General features: G+C 38.6%; 1 long non-coding RNA gene across 5 annotated transcripts in view; it reads left to right on the forward strand.

Annotated features, from left to right (window-relative positions):
• Positions 1 to 24,929, forward strand: part of LOC117207556 — a 53,403-nt gene that overhangs the window by 7,468 nt on the left and 21,006 nt on the right. The gene's annotated exons all lie outside the window — the stretch shown is intronic.

Genomic DNA, 24,929 nt, shown 5'->3' on the forward strand with positions numbered 1-24,929 from the left:
AACAACCGTAACCACGATCGTGTCGATTACCCGCCTACGGACTATAGACGAAAGCCTAAAGTCCAATTAGGCGAAGGAGCTTATCGGTTTGTAATCCAACGCTCCGAAAAAATCCCAAACCTCTCGATTCAAACCATACTCTCTATCTGAAGGTAGGATTTCCTATAAGCGGCGGGCACTCGCGTCTGAACATACGCATTCACTGCTTTCAACTGCAACTAGACACAGCGTTTATACCCAGATTGAATTTTCAGTGTTCTGAATAACTGAATCTTTTATGTCCTGAAGCACAACCGAAAGAAAAATCCTCTTGCTGAATCGATCAGATTATTCTCTTGGTATATCGATCAAATTATTCTCTCGGTATATCATCGATCTTATCTGCGAAATACAGATTGAAACCAGCCGAAGAGCAGCGTTTACGCACGCTTGTACACATTGTATAGTCCTCGTGAATTTCCACGAAGCTCGATCAAGTGAACGATCTATGGTCCACCTCGGAGGATTCAGACGTGTGATCCTTGATGAAGAGGTCATTGAGGCCGAGGCTCGAATCACCACGAGAAAATCGACCGCTCGAGTCGCTAGTGCTCCGTTAGATAGCTTACGAGGCAGTTACCAGGCCGTTACCATGTCGATGGTGCCACTTGTCTCGAGAGGCTGCAACCTGCTTCAACCCTGCACGAAGGACACCGTAGCGTTCGTGCCTGCTTCATCAATCGCTCGAGTGACTTTGACATGGCTGTGGTGGCCGCTAATAATTGACTTTGAACAACAGATCATGTGTGTTCCTTTAACATATCTGATTCAGATTTGTTTCATATATTTGGAATCTTTCGTAGAATGATTTATTAAGTAATAATAGCCAGCAAATGTATAGGTTGAGAATTATAGACTATAGGGCTTTCTATTAAAATTTATTACTTTCTATTAAAATTTATATAAAATTTATTAATTTCTATGTTTGCAATAAAATAGAATTATATTTAAACGGAATTCTTGAAAGTGAAGGAAAACTTGTTACATTGATAGACGATTGTGCCGTATATCTTACATTGAGATGCAAGAAAGTAATCGAAGGTTTATATACGAAAGAACAGGGAGCAAAGGGTGTGTAAGTGGAGACGACTGCTGCACTTCGTAGATAAAACAGAGTAGGGTCTGGAGCAAGCTAGATGCAGTGGTTCGACCAACCTGGAGGTCCAAGACCTGGAGAGCTCCTTAAATCACATGTAATCGTTTCCGACCACTCGCTGTCCAGACCCGTAGGATCAGACAGCACCAGTTTAGACCAACGTGTAAGTAACCTCGTCCAACCTTTTTGGTCCCTTTCTTTTATCGTTTCCCTGAAATCGTTCACACCTTGTTCTCGTTCGCAGTAAAATGTATTCTCGATTAATTTACTTTCGATTTAACAAATTTCTGATCCGAATGAAAGCTTTCTGATCTTTTTCTTTAATCCTAATTTTATATAATAACGTCGTGATTGTAAGATAAATTGTAATTTTACTTAATATAAAAATTAGTAATTAACACTTTACCGACCGCTAGCGGTTCAACAGCATACGCACGTCCAACCGGCATCTCAGGCGCAGATTCTCTCTGGCGCCGGCTCTGTTTCGATTTAGACTCTCTAATATCATTCTTTTCGTTTATCGTGAACGGTAAGTTTTTCAAATTGGTATAAAACTGTGGGAGCTAACAAAGCAACGCAACTAACGCAACTGAGCAAGGTACCTTAGTACTAAATAACAAATTACTGCTCAAATAATGAGAAAAATTGTTGGCGACAAAAAGTTGATTAATAGGCTATCGGTCGGTAAGTATCGGCGACGAAAAGCCAATTAATAGGCTATCGGTCGGTAAGTGTTGGCGAAGCAAAACCGATTAATAGGCTATCGGTCGGTAAGCATCGGCGATGAAAAACCGATTAATAGGCTATCGGTCGGTAAGCATCGGCGACGAAAAACCGATTAATCGGCTATCGGTCGGTAAAGTGTTAATAATGAATAACTTTTATTAATTTAATATTAATTCAAATTTCTCCTATTATCATATTATTTTCTACTCTCAGAATCTGCACTAACAATTTGTGCCTTTGTTTGTTCACTTTTGAAAAATTCTAATTTAACTATTTAAGATAATGTCTAGGTAAATTCTAAATAAATTCTGAGTAAATTTCAAGGTTAATTAAAAAAGAAAAATACTTCTAACATCTGTACTTTCCAACTTATGTAGTTGATCAATATGACCTTCCAACGACATATTTCATTACTTGTTATTAAATTATATATAATATGATTAATTCCATCGCGTAACAAGTTGTTTTCTTAATCTTTCTTGTTTTCTTTTTCTTTTTTTTTTTAGACCAATATGACATGGTGTATCGAATGTTTCACGAAAGCCACAGACAACACGCAGCAGGTTTCGTGGAAGCGCGACGCGTCAGGTTCACGATCGATGTCATTTGCCTAGGAAATTACGGTCTTCTGTCACACTGACTAATCTACTTCGTTACACACGACAACGTAACTCTGTCACTGGTACCGCAACTCGCTCCGCTTTTCGCTTCTCTACGCTCAGCGACCAACTTCGTTTAACTCATTTCCCAGCCACCGGTTTTTCGCGACGATCGTCTACCAACGTATCCTATCGAAACCACGTTCTTTTATACTCTACTTCCCCTTTTCTTACCTCTGTGAACTGTGTTTAGTAACTCGAATCGAGTGAGATTGAAATGAGAATGTAAAATCACTTGATTGGCAATGTTTATTAGATTTTATCTAACTCTGGTAAATATTAGACGATATATACAATAAGAATCATTATAATTAGAAAATTATAATAGTCACTATAATAAAGAAAACAGAAAATGGTATTTTAATAGAAAGAAATTCATATTATACAGAACTTTAAATAGATTAAACCACTGACAGATACATATAATCGTAGAAATATTGATTTTCGTAGCTACATATAATACAGAATCTTTTTCCCTAGATTGAATCGAAAGAGTGACAATCTACGTACACCGTCGCGAATGAGATTTATTTCTGGCAAGAACATAAGCGAGTTAGAAGGGCGTCTCGGTCTGTTGATCATGGCTGATTCAGCTTTACACCCTTGTGATCCCAAACAGCACTTTATCATGCGTAATAGATCATAGGGTGCAAAGATGTACACGAATCTTTCGTCATTAAAAATACACGCAATACGAACAATAAAACTCAAAAATTACTTTTTAACACTTTTAAAACCCGCGTGACTTTTGAAATGAAATACTCACCTAATTGTTTAGTTCTTTCTGGCTTTCGAATTTCGTTTTCATTATTAATTCTATACGCGGGCAAGTTAGATTTGTGTTCTACGATGTATAGAAGATAAGAGATAATTTATTAATCATTTGCAAGCTATTCTGTTTGATGTTTCAATTTGATCATTTTCTTTCTACGATACTTGTTATACGAAATTTTTATAAGAATTTTGTAATAATTATTTCGCGCGATATATTTGCACGATCTTCACGAAGATTTACATTTAATCACAAAAGGACATTCAAATAAGAAAATTAACAAAAATGTATTTGTCATTGTCATCGTCACAAATGCACAATTATTCCATAACTCATTGTCTAATCATAATTAACGATCAAACGATAAAACATTTGAAACGCAGCAATTATCCAATTACTTGAAGCACGGTACAATAGACAGGCTTGGCCATTGTGTGGGAATGACTTGTTGCAATTGCACGTTACGTGGATAGATGGTTGTAAAAACTGGAAATACGTTGTTCAATTAAACCCGGCGCAAGAATTCTGGAATCAATGACGGCTTGTCAAAACATTCATCCCAATGATTTGGCCTTTTAACATTACATCAGCGTAATGGATTCGTCCGCAATCCCATCACGGTAGAGATATCAGGGCTCTGTAGCTTAAAATAAGCAGAAAGTTGGATCGGGCCAGACACAGAAGTATTGTAATTATGCTAATAGCTTCGGCGCTTCGAGCCCTTCTCTGATGTGGTCTAGTGCCGGACGAGTTCGGATTAGCTGATCAAACCAACTTTTCCTTCTACTTATTAATATTACCTTGATCTTCCGTCCCTTTTTTCCTCTCCTTTCTCTTTTCTTTTCTCTTCGCAGTTCTCTTCGCCAAAGCCTCTCCTCTCTGTCTTAGGCTTCTCTTTTTCGTTACGTCAAAGTACAGTTTCAGAGAATCTACCAAAGGAAAAGTCTCGAAGATTTCTTCGTTACTTATGCCTATGCTTGTACAACCACCGCGGGGAAATGTGAAACAGCACGGTGCTTGACCAAATAGAAATTAGAAGGGCGAAGTATATAGGAGAAATTGAGTACTAATTTGTAACAAAATAACAATTTTAGACTGGACTTGCTTCTCAAATCTCGAGACGTTTTCTTGGAATGAACTACGGCTAAAAAAAAGTAATTTGTAATCTGCCATTTTAATGGGTTGTTTTAACGGTTTGTTAGTTTCAAAGTTAACCATTCGTTAGATGCAAAATAGATTTCTTTTAATTCTATACCCTATAACAGTGGCGGTCAAACCGAGTAGTATTGTGTACAATACACACATAATATACCATTATAACAGCCATATATTAGAAATATTCAATGTATTGTGTATTGGTAAAATATAAGAAGACTATGTGTATAGTGTATACGTATTAAGATGGATAGAATTGAGTTAAACTAAGCCTATGAATGCTTTTGACCAATTAGGTTACACGAATTAAAAGAAAAATCGTGATTTTTGGATTGTATCATTGTTACGACAAATGAACGATACAATAACATATACATTCGCGCGCATAAATCCCCTTAGTCAGTCCTGTTCCAGATCAGTTGGCTCTTGTCTGACCTCTACCTTTCACCTGACATTATATGGCTACACCGGTTGAACTTTCCAAGCAAAATATCGTTGCAAAGTCTCGTGCAGAGATTGGGAAGGATATTATCTAAAGCCAGTCTGCGACCCGTCTATCGAGCTCGTTGCTCCATCGAATCCTACGGATCTCTTGGCTCCAAAAGAGGGGGAAAGAGCTGGTCGAGCGGGGGATGGGTGATCGGTGCAGAGGAAAGAAGTCGGCTTCCAAAGGAATATTTATCGAGTGGATATTGAAATTGATGGTCGCTACCTCAGACATGCTAATCCGACGAGCGAGCGGATTTCTGATAACGCCCGACGACGGCCGAAGAAATAACAGAAGGGTAATTCAAATCGAAGAAGCGCTGCCGGCGAGATTACTTATGAGGTTTACTTACGTGCCGCCACGTTTCGTTTTCCGTCTCTTTCTTCCTGCTGTGTGTGCCTTTCGATGGATGGGTCCGCGTTTGTCGGTCGTTCTTTGCCAGGGTGAAGTCATTTTGTCAAAATCGCGAGGGCAAACCTACCACCCACCAGCCCGAGGCAACAGGTACACTCTCTATTTCTTGTTCTTCGACTTCCATCGTCAGAAATGCAGACTTGGCTTCGGTATGGATAACTGAAAAACGCTTACAATATTCGAGTATGAATTTTGAACATAGAGTTTAAAGTTTCGATAGCTATTTGCTATTTTGTTAGATAAATGATTCGATGAGTGCGGTTCTGTAAACATTTAAGATCTTCAGGAAAAGTGGAGTTTTACAAATTTCTACTGGCAATTTTTACAATTAACTGTCCGATCTACAAACCAACTCACTCTACGAATGTTTTTCAATACTTTGAAACGTCACTCAACGCTTTCCAATGCTGTCAAACTTTTCACAGAATCATGTGCTGTCAATAATTCGCGGCGCGTAACTTTCAAAAAATCGAACCGATAGCACATAAAACGGCTAACGATAAGTTAAAAAATCGCGGTTCCGTTTTTCCAGCGATAATCATAGCCGCAGCGTGTGCAACACTCGCACCAGCTACGCCAACCGCGGCGCCAGCAGCGACAGCAGTCACGTATGTACCCGTGGAACGCGGCTCGGTTACATCGTTAAAAGTACACAACGGCCGTTTATTCGCGAGCAGATTGTGCATCGTCGTCGTAAATACCTCCGGGCGATTTTATCAGAGGGAGAGAGGAGCATCGTTGCAAATGGGCAGAAGAGAGGAGGGAGTCGCCGCGTTTCTCTCTCCACAAAAGGGTAATATTTCCGTGACGCTATTACACTTACCGGAATAGGGGTGGTGTCGAGGCTCGGTAACTACCCAGTTAACGCAGTACGCGGCCACGCCGGCGACGTTCTCCCTACAGAAGGTTATAAAAATTCAATTAACTCAGCAGTTTTAATTAATTCTGTATTTATATGATGCGATAAACAGAAACTGCCGTGCGGGGGCAGTTTCGTTTAATCTCCGGCATTCTGAGAGTTGGAAAGGTGTGGAGGAAGCCCGCGGGAGGAACTGATTTCCGCTGATTTCTTTACTTTCTTACGCCTTTTTACGCAGTTTTTGTTTTTGGCAACTAGTTCTTCCGATTGTTTAGGGAAAATTGAGTTGCTAGAAGAAGTTTCAATTTTCTTACGTTTTTGGCTGTTATGAAGGTTTGAAATTATTTTGATGCAAGAAATGGCGGTGGTTAGAGTATTTTACAAGTTATGCTTAATGGAAATTGTTTACAATTTGTGATTGTACAAAATGTCTGCTTAAATACATTTACTTCACTCTCCATCATATTTCATTAAACTAATTTTCCTTTATATCCAACATTTTAAGTCAATATATTTTACACACACTCTGGACGATATTTACATCGGTACGTATAATGGTATATTTCGTAATTAATGCGTTTAAATCCTGCATTATAACATAAAAGTATTCGTGCGCGCAGAACGTTTGAATCAATGACGTTAATAAAAAGGAATGAGTTCACGATTAGCAAATAACGAGTAAACTCGTAGATATATAAATATATGATAATATCGAAAATTGAACTGTCTGGATGGTTCCAGTGATCTTGTCTGTTTGATTTACTTCTTTTTGTACGGCGGATTTTTTGGAAAAATTGCGTTGCCACGCGAAAGTTGCGTAGAAGGTGCAAACGTGCGACGGAAATATGCAAATCCCATGCAAATGTAATTAAAAATAGTGATGGCTGCGGATTTTGTACTGTCGTCGGTAAATCTGAGAGGGGGATGATCGAGGGAGTTGTACGAAAAGCGCGTGTATGCAAAAATTGTTAATGTCACGTCGATAAAGCACGCGAGTTTTCCCATTTTAAAAATATCTCCAAATGTGTTAATATTAAGTTCCCTCAGACGAGTATCAGGTAATTTAAAATAAAACCTGAACGATTTCGTATTTTATGGGCGCCCGGAAAGTTGGATTGCTTAAATAGAATCACCGGGAAAAATACTTTTTCTGATAATGCTGATAAAGCTTGGCGTATTTACACATATGTGCAGTGTGTTATAATAGACGTATCGTATATTAGAAAAAAATGATTGATTGTATTATAAATTTCACATCTTCGTCACACGTAACATAACTATTATTTCCAATAAAGAATTAAGGATATATAAACATTTTTGTAACCGATATCAAAAGCGCAAGAAATCTCGGTGATAATGAAACAATTATTTTCTAAGTCCTTTATTCTAAATTCGTCATTTTATCAGATTGACAAAGACTTGACTAATAACTTTACCGAACTAATTCGTTATCAAATTTATTGGAGAAGGTCTCTGTATAAAATAGATCTACATCTTTCCTTGCAAAAATTTTTAAACATTCCACCTGTGTCTAAAAATACTAAATCTCACACCATCGTTGGCACGTGGCGTTTATCGTATCAAAGGGTGAAAGATTCCTCAGGCGGAAGGCCACCAACCGGTCCATTCTTTACCTCTGCATTTAAATTCAGACACCGCAGAAAATTCTGAAAGAGGCAATCGGGTCGGCTGTCCGGGCTGAGACCGTACGATGTGTGGGGGTTTTGCGGTTAGCTGCAGGATTGGCTGGTTAATTTCACACTCCCATGATTATATAGACGAGACGGAGTGCATTTATATTCGCGCGCGCACAGCGCCGAGGGTGTCTGATTGGGTCCAATATTTAGAGAATAAAAAACTTCCAAGTTCCACGCTCTCCACCCTTTCTTCGTGGTTTTTTCCATCTCTTTCCATCTTTTTCGCCATCTTTCTTATCCTCGCCACGATATCTCACAAATAAATTTAATATTACAGCACTTACAGAGATCGTTACGTGTATACGGTTTTATTCAGCTCATAAGTTAAAATCGGAAAGGAGAAAGAGAGAGACTTTGTTCTGCCATTAACACGAATACCATATGAACTTTTCGATTCTATTTCTGTTATTTTATATTCATCGTATCCATTTGATAAATATGATTCCGATTACACAATTTGCTTGATAAGTTCAAATGTCATAGACCTAGAACCTTAAGACAGTTTTATACAAGTTTCTCACACACCTGTCCGTGAGCTCGGTTGATTCGGGTTCATCGGTTGCTCCGTTCTTTCACCTTGGACAAAGTACAGCGGCGACACACAAAGGGTGGCTATTACAATTAGTGGACATTATGGTGGGATGGGTAGCCAGCACGCGCTGTACCAACACGAATGAACTGACCGACGGGATCGGTACAGTCTATCATTGCGGAACAGAGTGTGTGGTTCCAGCGAACTGTTCTCTCGCTTCCTCTATCCCGTTTCGCAACCGAAATACTATCCCCACCGAGCAGTTTCGCCAATTCCAAACCCCACCACTCTTTTACAACCCGCTTCTGGCTGGCGATCTCCCCTGCACCGCCAACTCACCCCCTTTGCCCTCGTCGTAATTACAAGCATTCATTTCACACTAAAAGCCGCTGGCGCTGTCCTGGTCTGTCCGAAACGAGCCCCGCGCGAGTCGCATTTTCGCTACGGATTGCCACTCGTCCACCCCCGTTCACAGGGTAGGGCTGGGGTAGCCATCGTTCCAACGCTCAACCCTTTTCCAAATTTGCACGATTACAGGCCCGGCTGCTAACGCCGATAGTTCAGACACGCGTCGCATCGGTTCACGTTCGAACGACGAATTTTTGTTCGTCAACCGCCACGCCAGGCCGCTGTTTTTCATCGCTCCGTTCCCGACGAGAAAATATTGATGACTGCGCATGGGACAGTGACTGGTTGATGGATGACGCGGATTTTGAAGTTTCGTGGCTCCGCGGGAAAAAATGGAGACGAGTAGATTTGCTGGCCGGGTTAGTTTTTTTCATGCAGTCTTTTGGGATAGTTTTGGAAATTTGGCTGGCAATTTGTTTAAATGTCTAGGCGTCCAAATACATTGCTGTTATTAATTCCACGCTGATAGGCGGGTTTTCCTTTAATCAGATAACACGACGTTAAATGTTAAGAAACATGAATCGATATTATAGAAAACCGATAAGTAAATGCTAAATTTAAGTGGAGAGATAGCGAACTGATCTCTGTACCTAACTATTATAAATTAAAATCGGACAACCTGTATAATTACTCGAGAATGAAGGGGAAGGTTAGGTTCGCAATTCTAAAAGAAGAAACGTGTCACTGCTAAAAAAAAAGGAGGATCTAGTTGGAATTGGCAGACGATCGGGTTAACAGAATGAAACGAAAAGAAGAGAGGGATCGGGAAAGGTGCGTTTAGGTTTTTCATTTGATTTCAAGTCGTCGATTCAGGGGACAGCGTTGACGAGGAACGTTGGAAGTGTGATGACTCTGCTAGGACAAAAATTACAGGTGACCCGTGCTTTTGATCATTTTATCAAATTCTCTGGATTCAAAGGGATGGCCAGCAACGAGTACGGTCCCCACCGTTCATCAGTCGGCTCGGAATTTCGTTTAATTGCTCGTTGTAGTTATTTTCGACTCGTCCTCGTGAAACGGTCGCCATTATCGATCTTACAAATTAATGAGAAACTCTTTCGATCAAATGCAATTTACCTTAGCGTTCCAAGAAATAGAAATTTAAGTAAACGAAACTTTTCAACGTGGAAAATGTTCTTTTAAATTAATCGTAAAAGAAAATTAATCCTGAAAAAGAAAGAGTAAAAACAATTAAACTATCTTGATCTATCTTAAACTCTAAATAATTCGTCAACATTATTAGTCAATGAATTATTATCTAAGAGAGTCCAGATAATTTGTTATACTTAAAATAACCCTACAGTCGATCAAATTTTAATAAAACGTAGATTTTATGATACCTGAAGACCTAAGTTAATTTTAGAAAGCTTTAAAACATAATTTTAGTTTAACATAAAAAATGAAATTTAGCGTATATTTTACATTTTAATACCACAATTTCCATCGCTTCAGAGATATTCTCGTACAACATGGATAAAACAATAACCACTCGAACTACTTAACCTGAACTAACTCTAAACGCGGAATCAAGTACATATTAATACTCCTTTTGAACATAAGCATTCGAATCTGGGAGCCAATTCGATTCATATCTATTCCAGACACGCGCACATTTAACACGTAGGAAATCAATAGCCCGAACCCGATCGCAAAAAATGTAGATTCGATGGTCGGCTGAATAGCAGACTTAGGTCGTTTTATTTTCTTTAACATAAGTATTCAATTTATATTCGCGAGCAAACGATTCTATTCATACGATAAAATAAATATACTCGGCACGAGTGCCGTTGATGATGAAGTACGAGACGTCGAAGCTAGTCTATCAGGCAACGTCTGTGCATTCAACCATGTTGGATAAATATTTCCGCGTTTTGAATCACCACTGAAAAGATCGCACCGTGATCTATGCCTCGAATAAAGGTCGAGCTATGCCTTTTTCAAAAAACTCGTACAAATACGCGCAGCTCGACTGAATTTTATTACACGGCAAATCGCCGCGACGCGACGTATCAATGCAACCTCGTTATTCGCATCTCTGCGCGGATTCTTTGCGGATAATTGTAACGCGAATCACGATGCCGAGCGCGTCATACCTGACGTGTTCCTATTGACTCGCAGCTGCCATCGCTCGTCGACGATTAAACGAACGTCAGTTTGCGGAAACTCGAATAGAATTCGAACAGAGATGTAAATTCAGATCAGAGAACTGGTGCATCGTAATGTTTAACTCGCTCTTTTCTTTTTAATTTTTATAGTAGATCACATTTTATATTAAGTGACGCATGGGTAAATTAAAAGAAGTTACTAAAATATTAATACTAACTTATATTTTTCTGTTATTTTAACATATGTTACTGTATGTAAGTAAGGAATTGAAAAATAATTATCACGATATGGTCATAGTCCAGTTGTTATTAAACAGCTGTTAAGTAAGTTTGTGACAATGTATATGCAATAACAATGCAAATATAACTATACAAATATATATAGCAATATACAATAACAATGCATTTCTATAGTAGGAATTGTTAAATTTATTAAATTTAAATTATTCTTCGTACAGCCTTTCTGTATTCTACACTATTTATAATTACTCATTTGTTACTAAAGAGTTATCTTACTTCATGAAACAGTAAATCGAGCAACAATAATCTTTCCATTCCAAATATAGGCACAACGAACAAATTTTATTTCAATTAGAAACATAAAAATAACAGCGCGAAATAATGACTTGCTTCAACTAATTTGTTATTATATCGAAAAAGAAGAAAGTTCTATTAACGCACAATTAATCAATGTATCCATCCAATCGATAAATCCTGTCTTTTATCAAGCATCGATATCGTTACTCGTCAACCTGAATTAACTTTGATTTATAGAATGCTGGTCTGCTAAAACGTATAATGAGATTGTAGAGATAATATCAATTCAGTGAAATATATATAAATATATATATATTCAAGCGGAGTATTCTCAATAAATCTCGTTCCGCGTTTTATTTTCAGCAAACGCAGAAGGTTGATCCGCATGGACAAAATATTTGCGTGCACTCAACCTGCTCTGGTGGCTACATTAATTCACTGATTCCGGGTAATATATTCCAGAGTTTGCCAGCCGAAACAGCTTTATGCGGCAAATTTAATTAATAATCTGGATTAAGATATATGGATCGCGTTACGGGGAAATGTTCTTAGCTGGCAGATTCGGCTTCTACCGCAATTCTCCCCCTAGTAGTTGCTCCGATATGGAAAACTTACCGTCTACCCATCTAATCGGTTATCTATCGTGGCCGAACTTCGCGAAAGTTCAATGAAACCCTTCTAGTCTAGTGTACAGTATCTGTTTCCTTCTGCAAAAATACATAAGACTTCCTTCGATCAATTAAGAACTTAAAAGTAATTCTAATGATTGTTATAATCGTTTCTCGGTTGCTAGTTTTATGTTTGTTTGATACGAGGAGACGAGACATCGTATTTAAGGAGCTTCAAATCTATTTTATGTATGTTTAAATACCATTATACTGTCTACAATATGAAAAGATGTTTGTGACTTGGTATTCGTGTCCTTCTTCCCGTCGCGATTTCAATTATGTCTGTCAGGTCGAGAGTAGAGTAAGATCCAAGAGAAGGATATAATTATGGGTATCAGATTCAGAGCTAATAGTTCTACGTCACCCGAAGCACGGTGTATTGTTGCCACTTCCCTTGCTGCCTTGAGGCTCTCTATGTAATTACCATTACCCACAAGCTGATATACCCACTGTGCTTATCATATTCCGTGGCAATAATGGCGTTGATGCAGCATCTATGCTGTGATTGCCTTCGATTTGAGAAACAGCATCTTGATCGGAAATGCCTCGGAGATGTTTGATCTAGAAACTTCTATTTATCCGCTTGAGTTCAAACTGAATTTCGATTAAAGTTCCAGTCATCTCGACTTGATTCCATTTGCTACCATCGTCTATGATCTTTTATAAATATTAAAATAACTGTAATTGAAGTGTACAAGATTACTCTCTTCAGGAATTGATTTAATTTGATTACAATTATCACGTATAATTTCAATTATTATTATCTATTAATGTAAATTGTTATAAATTGATATACGATAAACTATTGATTCATTAATTAACGAGAATGAATAATTCAGATGATGAATAAAATATTGAATATCGTTAGAAAGGGTACAACAGTTAGTAAATTTTGTAGTTACTTTCATAGAATCGGTGTTTCATTACCCGCTTAAATGCAGAGTGTGTTTACTTCGCGCTTAATATTCTATGCTTCCATGAGGCGACAGGAACGCTTTACGACCGCCACGAAGTACCGTATAATACAGTTTTAAGCAACGACTTCTGAGCTCCAGAGACCAATGATAAACTGCTGACAATAATAACGGTTTATACAAGAACGAGTGTTCCCTAGAAAATCCATTACAGTATTCTACATGCATCGATAAAACTAAAATTTGCCATAATTTCCACTTCGTTCGGTGAAATTCACAAATTGTGCTGTGTAATACTATTAAATATATCTTATTTGCATCATATTACATTTTTGTACAAACGGTACTTGTGTTTATTAACACGTTCGATGCTGTTCACACATATATTTCATTGATTCAGTTACTATATTCATGTTTTCGACAAAAGCAATATGCAATAAGTAGAATAACCTGTAATTGGAGACAAACAAAAGAGTGAATGTGTTGAAAGAAAGATTATCATTTAAAGTAAAAGGATTTGTTTCGACCGTTCGCGGAGAGACGCGATCTCGAAGAAGCGCATCAACGGGAGTCGTAAATTCCCGTTACGATTCGAATAATCGACGCCACGAATAGATCGATCCCCTATTTCGATTAGGATAATGGGGGTGGTTGAGCGAGTATAACGCTGACTTTATAACAGGTTATAACATATATATATTTCCAACAATTCAATAACTTTAATATTTGATACAATTGTGTGTATGTTAACTGCCAAACTACGAGTGAGTACGACCTGAGACTCTTTTCGTGTTGGCGACTGCGTTTTGACTTTGACTGTTGTCGAGATTTGACTCTTACTTGGCGACTGTGATGATTTGACTTCTGTCGATTGACTGTCTTCGACTTGGCGACTGTGACGAGTGACTTTTACTAACTGTCCGCTCTCATGCCATTACGCGTTTGTCTCACGCAACGTAACAGGAATTGTTATGAAAGGAGATACAACTTCGGAGGTACGAATATGTTAATTCAGTTAGTTAAAAGTACTGATGTTTATTTTAAATTATATGACAGTTACTTATTTCGAAATATTCTTCGAAGCTCATTTTTCTCAATTTGCACAGCTTAATATTTTCATATACGAGTCTATCCAACGTTTTAAAGAAACAAATACGGCAAAGTAAATGCGCCGAGGAACACAATCTGTTTTCTCAGCATCAAGGCGTAAATAGCAATTCTACGAGAAAAATTAGCTATTAAGCGTTGGCGAGATTGGTTTTCTAAAGAAATTTGCCACCTGTCGGAAGAATCTTCAAGAAGACATATTTAACGAACTTCTTTTTCTGTCCCTCGTGAATATCTCCTAAGCCAACAACGAACAAAACAGTAAGTAAAAAGTTTTAGCTCTCAAATAAGAAAAACAAATAAGTTATGAATATTAAAAACGAGCATTTATTATAAAAGACTCTTAAAAATTCAATGCAACTATGTACAAAAAGGAAACCGCCCTTTTTATATTCTTTCTAGCCCCTTTTCTTACAACTGTTTTTAATGTTCCTTTTGTTCGAGCAATACCCAACTATCTTATTATTTAACTAACTCTTAATTCTTAAATTCTTTGATCTCTACTTTGCAAGTTAGATTAAGACAATTTTTTATACATTCGCCATTCGATCTTTACTACAAATTTTCCTATTAATCGAGGTTACTATAAATCGTTCGAAGCATTCATATTCTTACGAACAATGGCGTACTACTCAGCTTTTTATCCTTTATTGAATGAATTATTCAGATCTACGTTCTTCCCTTTCTTCTGCGCGTATCAGTGCGTGCCACTCGCTCTCGCATGAAAACGTATCGTAGACTCTTGTCAGAAACACGTGCGCACGCCGCAACACAGCTCGACGGAAATGACACAGTAATTAATGGTCACGTATCAATTAGCGGGCGCCTACTATGTGCCGGTTGCCAGTTTTAAATCGGTCCACGCCACGTTGCAAATCTCTCCGCACGCTTCCGTCTCCTTTCCTCTCGTAGGATTTCGTGCTACGCTCGCATTCACCGGTTCTGAGTTTCCTCTATTAATTACGAAGGGGTCCATCAATTTGACACATTAACGTATTGCCCGCGCAGGTGTTGCGCGAAACCGCGCCGCCATATGCGGCGAAAAATGTTCCCGTGTGCCGGTGACTGAATGCCTTTTCGAAAATGAACGAGAAACTAATCGTCTATCGCCAGGCCCGGCCAGGCCAACTGTATTTTTCCTCGTTTTCATGCGTACAGTTTAGAAACTCTGGACTTTGTTTCTCACAGATATATCGTATCTCGTATTTGTACTATAAAAATGAATATTCAATTTTGGGCCAGATTTGAGCGTTAATTCCAGTACGGGTAAGATTATCATATAAAACGATTTTTAGCGTTTTGAACAAATCTTTGCGTATAAAATTGAAGGGTGAAAGTGCATGTATCAATAAGGATTGTTAGGTTTTGTCTTCAAATTTAAGGATCCCTTTGAAGTTAGAAAATTGGATAAAAAGTGTCTCAAAAAGCGTTTTCTTTTGGTTGTTTATAATTCAGTTAATTTAGAACAAATAAATAAGTTAGAAATAGGTCAAGATCTAGTAAGATTTTAAAATATGTAAAATGTAATTCTTATATCGTTAATAAAATCTCGTTTTAGAATAAATTCCAAATATTTCAATTTTTCGAATTTATCAAACAAAATTTTGTAGAAAAATTCTTGCACGAACATTGTTCGTTCTGTGTTCATGAAAAAGGAAAAGAAGAAGAAAAAGGAAACTTTACGATGGTGGTGTATCACGTAAGAATAACGATTGCGCGATATAAACGAGCAAACGTGGCGAGGAAAGCCGGAGAAAAGGAAGGTGGAAGAGCGAAACTGAAAAGCAACGATGCGACGCAGCTGGCACAGCAACGGAGACCACCGCGTCATTATTTATGGGGTTTACGGGGGTTCGGTCAACCGCAAGGGCAGCTGAAGGCACTGCGCCCTTGAGGACTCCAAGCTCGCAAGTCGGTCTGTTGCCAAGTGTGAACCGAGAAGGCGTTACTGTTTACTATTTCGCCACGAACCATTCTAACCGACCTCCCGAGCATACGTTTGCGTATATTGTTGGCCCGCGGTTGCATTCCCTGGTCCCATCATCTCCCGCTGAAACAATGAGTTGAATAGTGACTGCTTCTCGCAGGGGAAGTTAACGTTCACTTGTTTAAGATAATAGGAACATCAACTACCGTTGTAACCGCTAATGAAGGCACCAAGGTATCTTTAGTTTAATAGAACAAAATGGATTATACGTAATTCGATAAAATAATATAAAACGAAAAATATTGTGCATCCATTATTTCCTTATAAAACGAAAGAAAATTTTCGGGCGATCTAACATTATTAATCATTCATTTATATTATTCATTTTATTTCGACGTCTGACGAACATGTCTTATCTTAACGAGTCTATATTAACAAGTATCTCCTTAGCGCAATCTCACGTTGGTCACAGGTATATCGCTTTCCTTCGACACTATTCATCAATATCATTTAGTAAACAATATTGTTTATAAATAAAGTCGAAGTTGATTAGAATAATGGATAATTGATCGTTAAAAATTTTATAAAAATCGTGTGTTATTATAGAGCTAATGAAATTTCAAAATTTTTCGTGCAACACACGTAATGTATACATAAAAAGATTTTATAATTGGCTTTATAAAATTCTTTACAAATGATTTTCTGATTGTTTCTCGTAGGATAGACAGAAGTCGAGATAAAGACAATATCGAAAAATGATATGTTCCGTAAGTGTCTATTGTTCAGAAAAGCACGAAGGGTAAAAGTTAGGAAAGAAGCGTGTAACAAGGAAACGTTCGAGACGTTTGATACAGATAAGATTGAGCGGGGTAACTATATCTCGTTATTGCTTCCTAAAGAATCCCAGGAACATCGTTAGGAAGCAGGCACCACGTAACAGACTTAACGGTCCGCGAAAGTTCCGCTTTATTTGACCAACATGTCTTCTAAGTTTCCCTTCTAAGTTTCCTGCTAACGATTTCTTCCGTGGAGTTCTGAATCTTCTCGTTCTGCAAACAGTCGAATATAGTGCCGCTTTTTCTTCCACTTGCAGTCTGTTTCATTAAGATCGTAGCATAAAGTTATATGACTATCTTCCAGCGAACGGTCTTTATCTCTCGCCAATTATAGAAACGACCATGAACCTTTACTTATAAGAGTATTTGCTGAGAATTAGGTAAAGTAGAGTTATTTCAGTAACTGGGTCAGATTTGGCTATGTTTTATTTGCAATGAAAATAATGAATGAAGAACAGAGATAGTTACTTCAACTAAAAGAGTAGATAACTGTATTTGAAAGAAAGGTTGCGTACAAATAAATTTCAAAGTATTATGTGAAGAATTAAATTGGTAGTCTCAAGTGATAAATGTAATAACTCACATTCCTCAATTTTATAGAAGAGAAATTTTTAAATTCAGATGTCCTGTTATTTACATTAGTCTTGTATAATATATAATTGTCATAATCAGAAAGAATAAAATCATTAGATTCTCTTTATCTGCAATTTGAAATTGATTGAATTATTAGGTTGTCCGAAAAGTTTCTTTCGTTTCATAAGGTAATAATAGATAAACAATAATTTCTGTTTTATATTATTTTATTGCTTTAGGTATGATCCATTTCGTCGTATTTCTATTATTATGTTCGTTGCGACCGCTCGTGGAGGGATGCGGTCGCGAGGAAAAGGCGTCAGCGAGAGGCGTAAATTCTCGCTACGATTCTGCTAATCGACGCCGCGAAATAGTCGTTCCCCTGTTTCGATTAAGATAACGGAGGTGATACAAATGAGTTTAACACTGAATTAACAGGTTAATATAGCTTGTATATTTAACAATAATGAACGTAATAATAAAAACGTCACAAATTGTTTAGCGATGAATACAGTTAATATGTCACAGAAATTCGACCCGACTTTACGATATCTCTCAATAAATTCGTTAGACTAAGCGACTTTAATTTTAATCGTCAGACCGCTCGATGTATAACGTTTGACTCTTCAGAAGGGACTAATTGTCCTTCGATCTTTTTCGTTGTCTTCTCTGAGAGACGACCCTCACTACGCTCGAATCACGGCACCGTTCGCGCCTATTTTTTTTTTTTATTTATTTATTTATTTACATTTTACAATTTGTCCAGTAGGACATTTGGTAAAATATTATAGCTTAGTGGTATAATAATATAACATGTGGATGGTTACCCCCAGCGGGGTTCCATCAATTAGTCAAATCGTAACGGGACTTTACGACTCCCGTTGGCGCGCTTCTACGAAATCGCGTCTCCCTGCGAACGTCCGAAAATTCATGGTCTTTCGAGCCGGATCCAGTGGCAACTTAAAAGTGCACTCACCAATGACCACACAGTGCCACATGTTCACATCGAACCCAACAGCGGAAATGTATCACTCCATCGAAGTCAGTGACGTCAGGAGCGTCACCTTCGAAGAGGTATAACCCATTGGTCGAGGCACGCACCCAGGCAGCGTCCCGACGTAGCTGAGCAGTCAACCTTTTTTTTATATTTTACGTGGAGGAAATCTGCACGGACGCCAGGCCGCTTCTGGGGAAAGCGGCGTGGTAGTGTCGGACTCCAACCGACTAAAACCTCCACGATAACCGTCCTGGCTGCGATCGAGAGAGGCCCGGGAACCGCTGTGAGCGTCGCAACGGGGCCTCCCCCGCGCGCCTAATACCACCGCTGATGGAGCGGTGTGTGACCATTGTCACACCGCGCCTCGTCGCCGGAGCCGCCGTGCCAGGCCGGTTCCTCTACTGGGCTGCTTGACGGCCCCGAGGCGCTGAGCCGCCAAGCGCTCAAGCCCGTGAGCAATCAACCTTGAGAAGGTTCTAACCACTTAAGTCGGCCCACATCACAAATCATGCCGATCACGCCAAAGGTCAGCATCATGCGACAGAAACGCGATAAGTACATCGGAATCATCAAGTCCATAGAGAGCAAAATCGATCAGTATCAACAGGCTTGCAAGAATAACATTTGCCATTTGGAACCTTATCAAGCCCAACTCGAGGAAGAGTAGAGACGGTTCCGACTCGCCCAAGAGGATCTAGATGACCACGGCGAAGGAGATCCCGCGTTGGAAGAAAAGACGTTAGACACCTACATGTCCCTGGGAGCTCGATTGAAGGAGCTGATACTAGCTGAGCAACCATCTTTGTCAATTCTTGTCAATTGTCAAATTAAAAGCATTGTAGAATGCGCACCAATGTTCGAATTGCTGGCAACCGCATTTCTGACAAATGCATTTTCGCTTCGGGAAAATCGATGCCTTTAGATATCGACGGAGTTGATGGACTTTTCGGACAACCTAATAGATCTTGTCATCTACATAAACAAGTGTCCAGGTGTATTTGAACGACAATACGTATATATAAAATTCTTTAAGATATTAGGGAAATTAAAATTTATTGAAACATCTAATATATACAAACGAATCATCTCTCATTTCGAACGGGAAATAGAAGAAACTGGATATCCGTAAAGAGAGAAAGAAATATTCGATGCTGGCATGAACAGGTCTACCGTCCAATCTATGGAAATAGAGTTTCCCCAGGGATTGTTTGGCGAGTCTCGGACCCGGAAACAGCAATAAGATGCTCCGCTCCGGCTTCCACTTTTTTTTTTTGTTAACTTTCGAGAATCCGCGCACCACTCACGAACGTAGTTCCTTCGAATTCCTCGAAAAACGAGCCATTCCCCTTTTCGACGTATCTCGCTTAAGCTTGAAATCCGCTTGTTTATACAAACTAAGGTATGGCGAACGTGGACGAGGGTTGAAGAGGGGCGGAGGGAAAGGGAGGATGCCGAAGGAGACGAGAGAAATTCTTGCACGGACGCATGGTCCGTACAATTTCACCCCTAACCGGTAAACTTTTCTTTTTAGTCCGACAAGCCTCTTATTGTGAGAGACAATTCTAAGAACTGGTGCTCTTTTCTAGCCCTCTGAGTTTCCTCCGCCTTCATCCTCGTTCCCACGACCATCCCTTTTGCGTGTGACTCGCGAGCAGCCGTTTCAGACTTCTCCATCTCGTTTCGTTTTCGGCAGGCGTCGACTCATCTTTTTCGTACTATGGCCAGATTCGTAGTGTCATCTTTTTTTCCTTTTTTTTTAGTGCTCTCTCGAAACCTGTTATATCGTCCTTTGGAAACTTGGAATTTTTCAATGTTCTTAGGAATCGATGAAAGTGTTGCAAGAACTGTCTTTGGGGGTCATTTTTGGTGGTTTAAAGCGACAGTGAAGCGTGCAGGATTGTAGTTTAGAATTTCTGGTGAATAGAGACTTGTTTGTGTGATATGATATGCAATGGAAGCATTCTGAATGAGATGCTTCTGAATAATAATCTTTATTGAAAATCCAATGGACAGATTATAACCTCTATTGAAATTCGAATTTCATTAAAGTAACTGTATACAAGTTACTCTGAAATTACTGATTTGTCTCTCTTCCGTTTATATATAAGCTTTTTTCAACCATTCCAACCATATAACCTCAGAATTTACATACCGCCTATCCAAATAACCTGTAATCATAACCACATCTAAAATCCGTCTCAACAGTTAAAAAAGTTGATTTGTCAGTAGTCCATCAACATGCCATAGATAGTTATTCCAGCCACTGAAAGGCAACAAACGCGTTAATAAAACCCAAGGTCAACGAAAGAATCGCAAACAGCAATCTCGTTCATCCAAACAACCGTGCAACGCATAAAGCTACAACATTCGGCATTGATTCCGCATTTGATGTTGCAAAAAAACACCAATGCTTTCAAACTGTAGCCGCGTCCAGTAATGCTAATTCTCAATGACCATTTTATCGTTACACGACGCCATCAGTGCTCAGCAAACACTACCTTCGACAGATTGTCAGGATCGCGTTGACGAAACCGATCATTAACCCGTCCCTTCATTGCAATCCCTTCCATTTCACCCTTTCTCTCTCTCTCTCTCTCTCTCTCTTCCTCTCTTTGGCCCGAAGTGACCTCCACGCCAGTCCAGTTTGTTTTACGAGACATTCAGAAGTGTGTAACAGTCGATTTGCATTTATATTAGCGTTCGACGAACCATGAGTCTTGAACTATTGTCCGTACCACCCTGTCAATTTGAGCGTCACGGGACGAACCTGTTTCTCAGCCATTCCCCTCCCCTCCGAAACTTTCAACTCTCCTGGGGTCTCTGTTTAATCGCACGGAATGATAGCCGAGAGATATGAGAACAGAATGGTGCGACAGAAGCTGCCAGCGTCCATCCGCGGGGAACAGAAGTCGATCACCGATAGAGAGGGGTGTATGACAACCCCTTTACGCGCTCTAGGCCTCGCGTAGTGTAATTGTTGCGTTTTTACAGTGATTTATTCGTTCTAATCTTACAATAAGCAATTCTGACGATTAAACTTGTGTACTTCCGAAAATTCATACTTTTATGGATGTAATTAAAAAATGGAAGCTAGATAGACAATCGTTTTACTTATCAACTGACACAATGAGTACCATATTTAGTAGGTTTATTTTTGTATTTCTGTATGTTATATGCATGTCGTGCATTTTTTCATCTTCCCATAAACGCATAAAAATCAGTATACAACAATGAAAGATGGTAATGTATGAAAAGTATGTGTATAGCACTGCAGCGAATTCTTCATCAATAATTAAGAAATTCTCCTTCCAATTATTCGGTTGTATGTATGAATTGGAAGACAAGATCGTGATTTTTGAGCTATGTTATTGCTATAGAAAGAAACAATTGAACTCTGAAAACAGAAAACTCATCAATTTTTACGCGAGTGTCAAGGGGTTAATTTGCTCAACAGTTACGAGATCCCTTTGTTAAGGGGTGCAGTTAGAAAAATGCGAGGGGTGAGTGTAGCTAGAGGGAAGAGGAAGAAGAAATGAGAAAGGGAAACGACGCGTGAAATACAATCAGTCGCGGGAGCAAGTCGTCGCGTGTTCAAAAAGATTGGTCGGTTTGTAAGTTGGCAGGGATCCGTAACAACGGCATTGTGTATTCGTATTAAATCGTCTCTCTTTCACCGGATGGGTCGAAAGGGGGACGCGACACGAGCGTGAAAACTCCGGAACGCGTGACGCGGTTGTAATGTAATTCGCGAACGAGCGACGTCACCGCGAGCTTCGTAAACCGGTTAGAATTATCAATTAATCGCGCATTCTGCCCCGCGAATATCAGGTTACGTGACACGAATTCGTTGGTGACTGGTAATATGCTACACAACTAGGAATCTCTGTTTCGTCGTCGGCCCGTTCAAACGTTCCTTGATAGCAATACGGAGTATTTTTTTATTGAAGTCATTACAAAGTTCCTAGGATACTTTTAATACTATTTTAGAATAATGAATAATAATTATAACGATTATTTTCTTATGTCTTTTGAACACGCGATTTTCTTATGTTTTTTTAAAGATCAGAATAAGCAACAATGAAACAACGAAACTAACTGTGATGAATAAGCGCAACAGATTTATGAAGTTTGACATTATCTCAATGAAAGAATAAAACGCGTTCGTATTATTAATGAATTTTCAACGCTTTCTCTTAATTAATCTTTCATTGATTAATAGAAATTCATCGTAAAAACATAATTAATATATTTTATCGCTTAATGATTATAAAGTTCGTTACAGAGCAATTACAAAGCAAGAAAAATGTTCATTCCATGTATCATTAGTATCCGCTTTAATCGTACGTAAAAGTGAGAACATACGATTCGGATAGTCCTTAAGGATATTTGTCGGATCGTAAGCAACCGAGGAATCCAGGAGGATGGGCGGCGGTTCCAGTAACCGACGGTCTATAAAGCAACGGGAGGATGTAGCTTCGCGTAATTGCGAGGAAACATCCCCTGCCTAACCTTAACTCGACCCGCCTTACCGCGCCTTAAACCAACCCCAGACCATCTTGCGCTTCCGTAAGGTGCTACAGTCTTTTTCATGAGTGATATACGAATGTTTCATAAAACGCAGCTTTTCCTCTGACTTACAATTAGTCAGAAATTTAGTTCGAGCAAACTTTTACATGCAAGTAGAAATAATGCTGCGTCTGTTATAATTAGACTGCAGATTTTTACACATGCACGAAACGTTTAAAGTTGCAAAAATGTACAGAACGCACATAGTACCTTAAAATATATAGAATATCCAAAGTATAATATTCGTTATAATATTTGCTTGATAAAAGCATTCTCTAGATTCCGTTTTCTTAATTATATTTGAAAAAAATATAGAGTTGCGTAAATATATCCATGATTTAATTATAACGTATCATGATAGTTACAATGTTTTAGTACGTAAACGATGAAAGTTGTAACAATTTGTGAACGAGCCTGTACTCACGTACGTAGCCAAAGTATACAGATACGTGACTGAGAACATTACTAGCGTTGGTTTGCAATGAGAATAGTTCTGTCGTGTCGTGCTTCGTAGAAACTAATATCTGGTATGTGATTGCGACGTGTGAACAAAACGAGCCCTCTCTAAACCACGTTCTTTATCCAAATTTTAATACGCATCCATGCTACATCAATTAATCTTACTTAATTAGGGGCACGAAGAAATATTAAAAAAGGAAAATTCTTTTGAACGAACAGTATTACAATTTCATAATTAGATTCTCAATCTTCAACGTATAACATCAAACGTAACTCGATTCCGACACTCGCAGACGTTCAATCGTTGCAATAATTTTACCATGACTTTGGCTGCGTATCTAAACGAGGATCGTTTCTCTTCTTGATAGCAGCTTCTCGTGTGCACGTAAATAATAAGTGATCGTTTGCATAAGTGCAAGTATCAACCTCAAATCGAGCTCCAAGACGGGAATTATCAAGTTACGTGTTGCATTTTCCACTAAGCGCACGTTTACCATGAAGCAGATGCGAAATCGGTTTCAAGGTGCCAAGGCAGAAATAGCAAAACATTTTTCTATCCCCTTATCTGACCGCGTTACCTTACCAACGACTGACGCTTGACGGGTTAATTCTACTTGCAGACTGCCGCGCGATTATCCGGCTTGTTCTTGCTAAGAAATTAAACTGATAGCTGTTTTACGTACACGCGAGAGAACGCCCGCACGGGAAACTTCTTTCTCGCTTCTTCCGTGCGAAGAAAAATCCCATTTAACTGTATGAATATTCAGCCACGATAAAGGAAACTCTGTTCAACGTGGCAACGTGCTGGTTCGCGCACGGATTTCGAATTTTTACGCGTTAGATAAACGTAAGAAACACGGTTTATCTTCATTTTCTTGAATTTTTTTTCTTTCTCCGTGGCTTCTTCTTTCTTACTTTCAGACAGATGGGATTGTATTAAGAACAGACAAAATTTTAATTTTTAATTGGAATAATAATAATATAATAAGAGTTAATTTAACAGGGTATAAATGAAAGAGGAGATGAAAAATTAGTGATAATAAAAAGTAGAGGTAAAAAGGATAAATGAACGTAAGAAACATAGTTTCTCCTTCATTGTTGAAAGGGCTTTTGCTTTTTATTCTGAAAAAGGTTGGAATTTTTAATTGGGATAATAGTGTGATAGGAGAAGTAATAGGTTTAAATTAAGAAGAAAAAGTTAGTGGTCAGAGGAATTATTAGAAGTAGAAAGGTTCAAATAAACGTGAGAAGTATGGTTAGGTATGGAAGTCTCTCATCTTTCCTTTGCCCTTTTTTTTTCGCTTTGCATAAGGTTGGAATTGTGTTAAGGGCATACGGGATTTCCGTTTTTAGTTGAAATAATGATATTATAGAAGCAACTAAAAGGTTAATTTAA

The sequence above is a fragment of the Bombus bifarius genome, unplaced genomic scaffold (assembly GCF_011952205.1).
Source record: "Bombus bifarius isolate JDL3187 unplaced genomic scaffold, Bbif_JDL3187 scf7180000008038, whole genome shotgun sequence".
In the NCBI taxonomy this organism is placed as follows: Eukaryota; Metazoa; Arthropoda; class Insecta; order Hymenoptera; family Apidae; genus Bombus; species Bombus bifarius.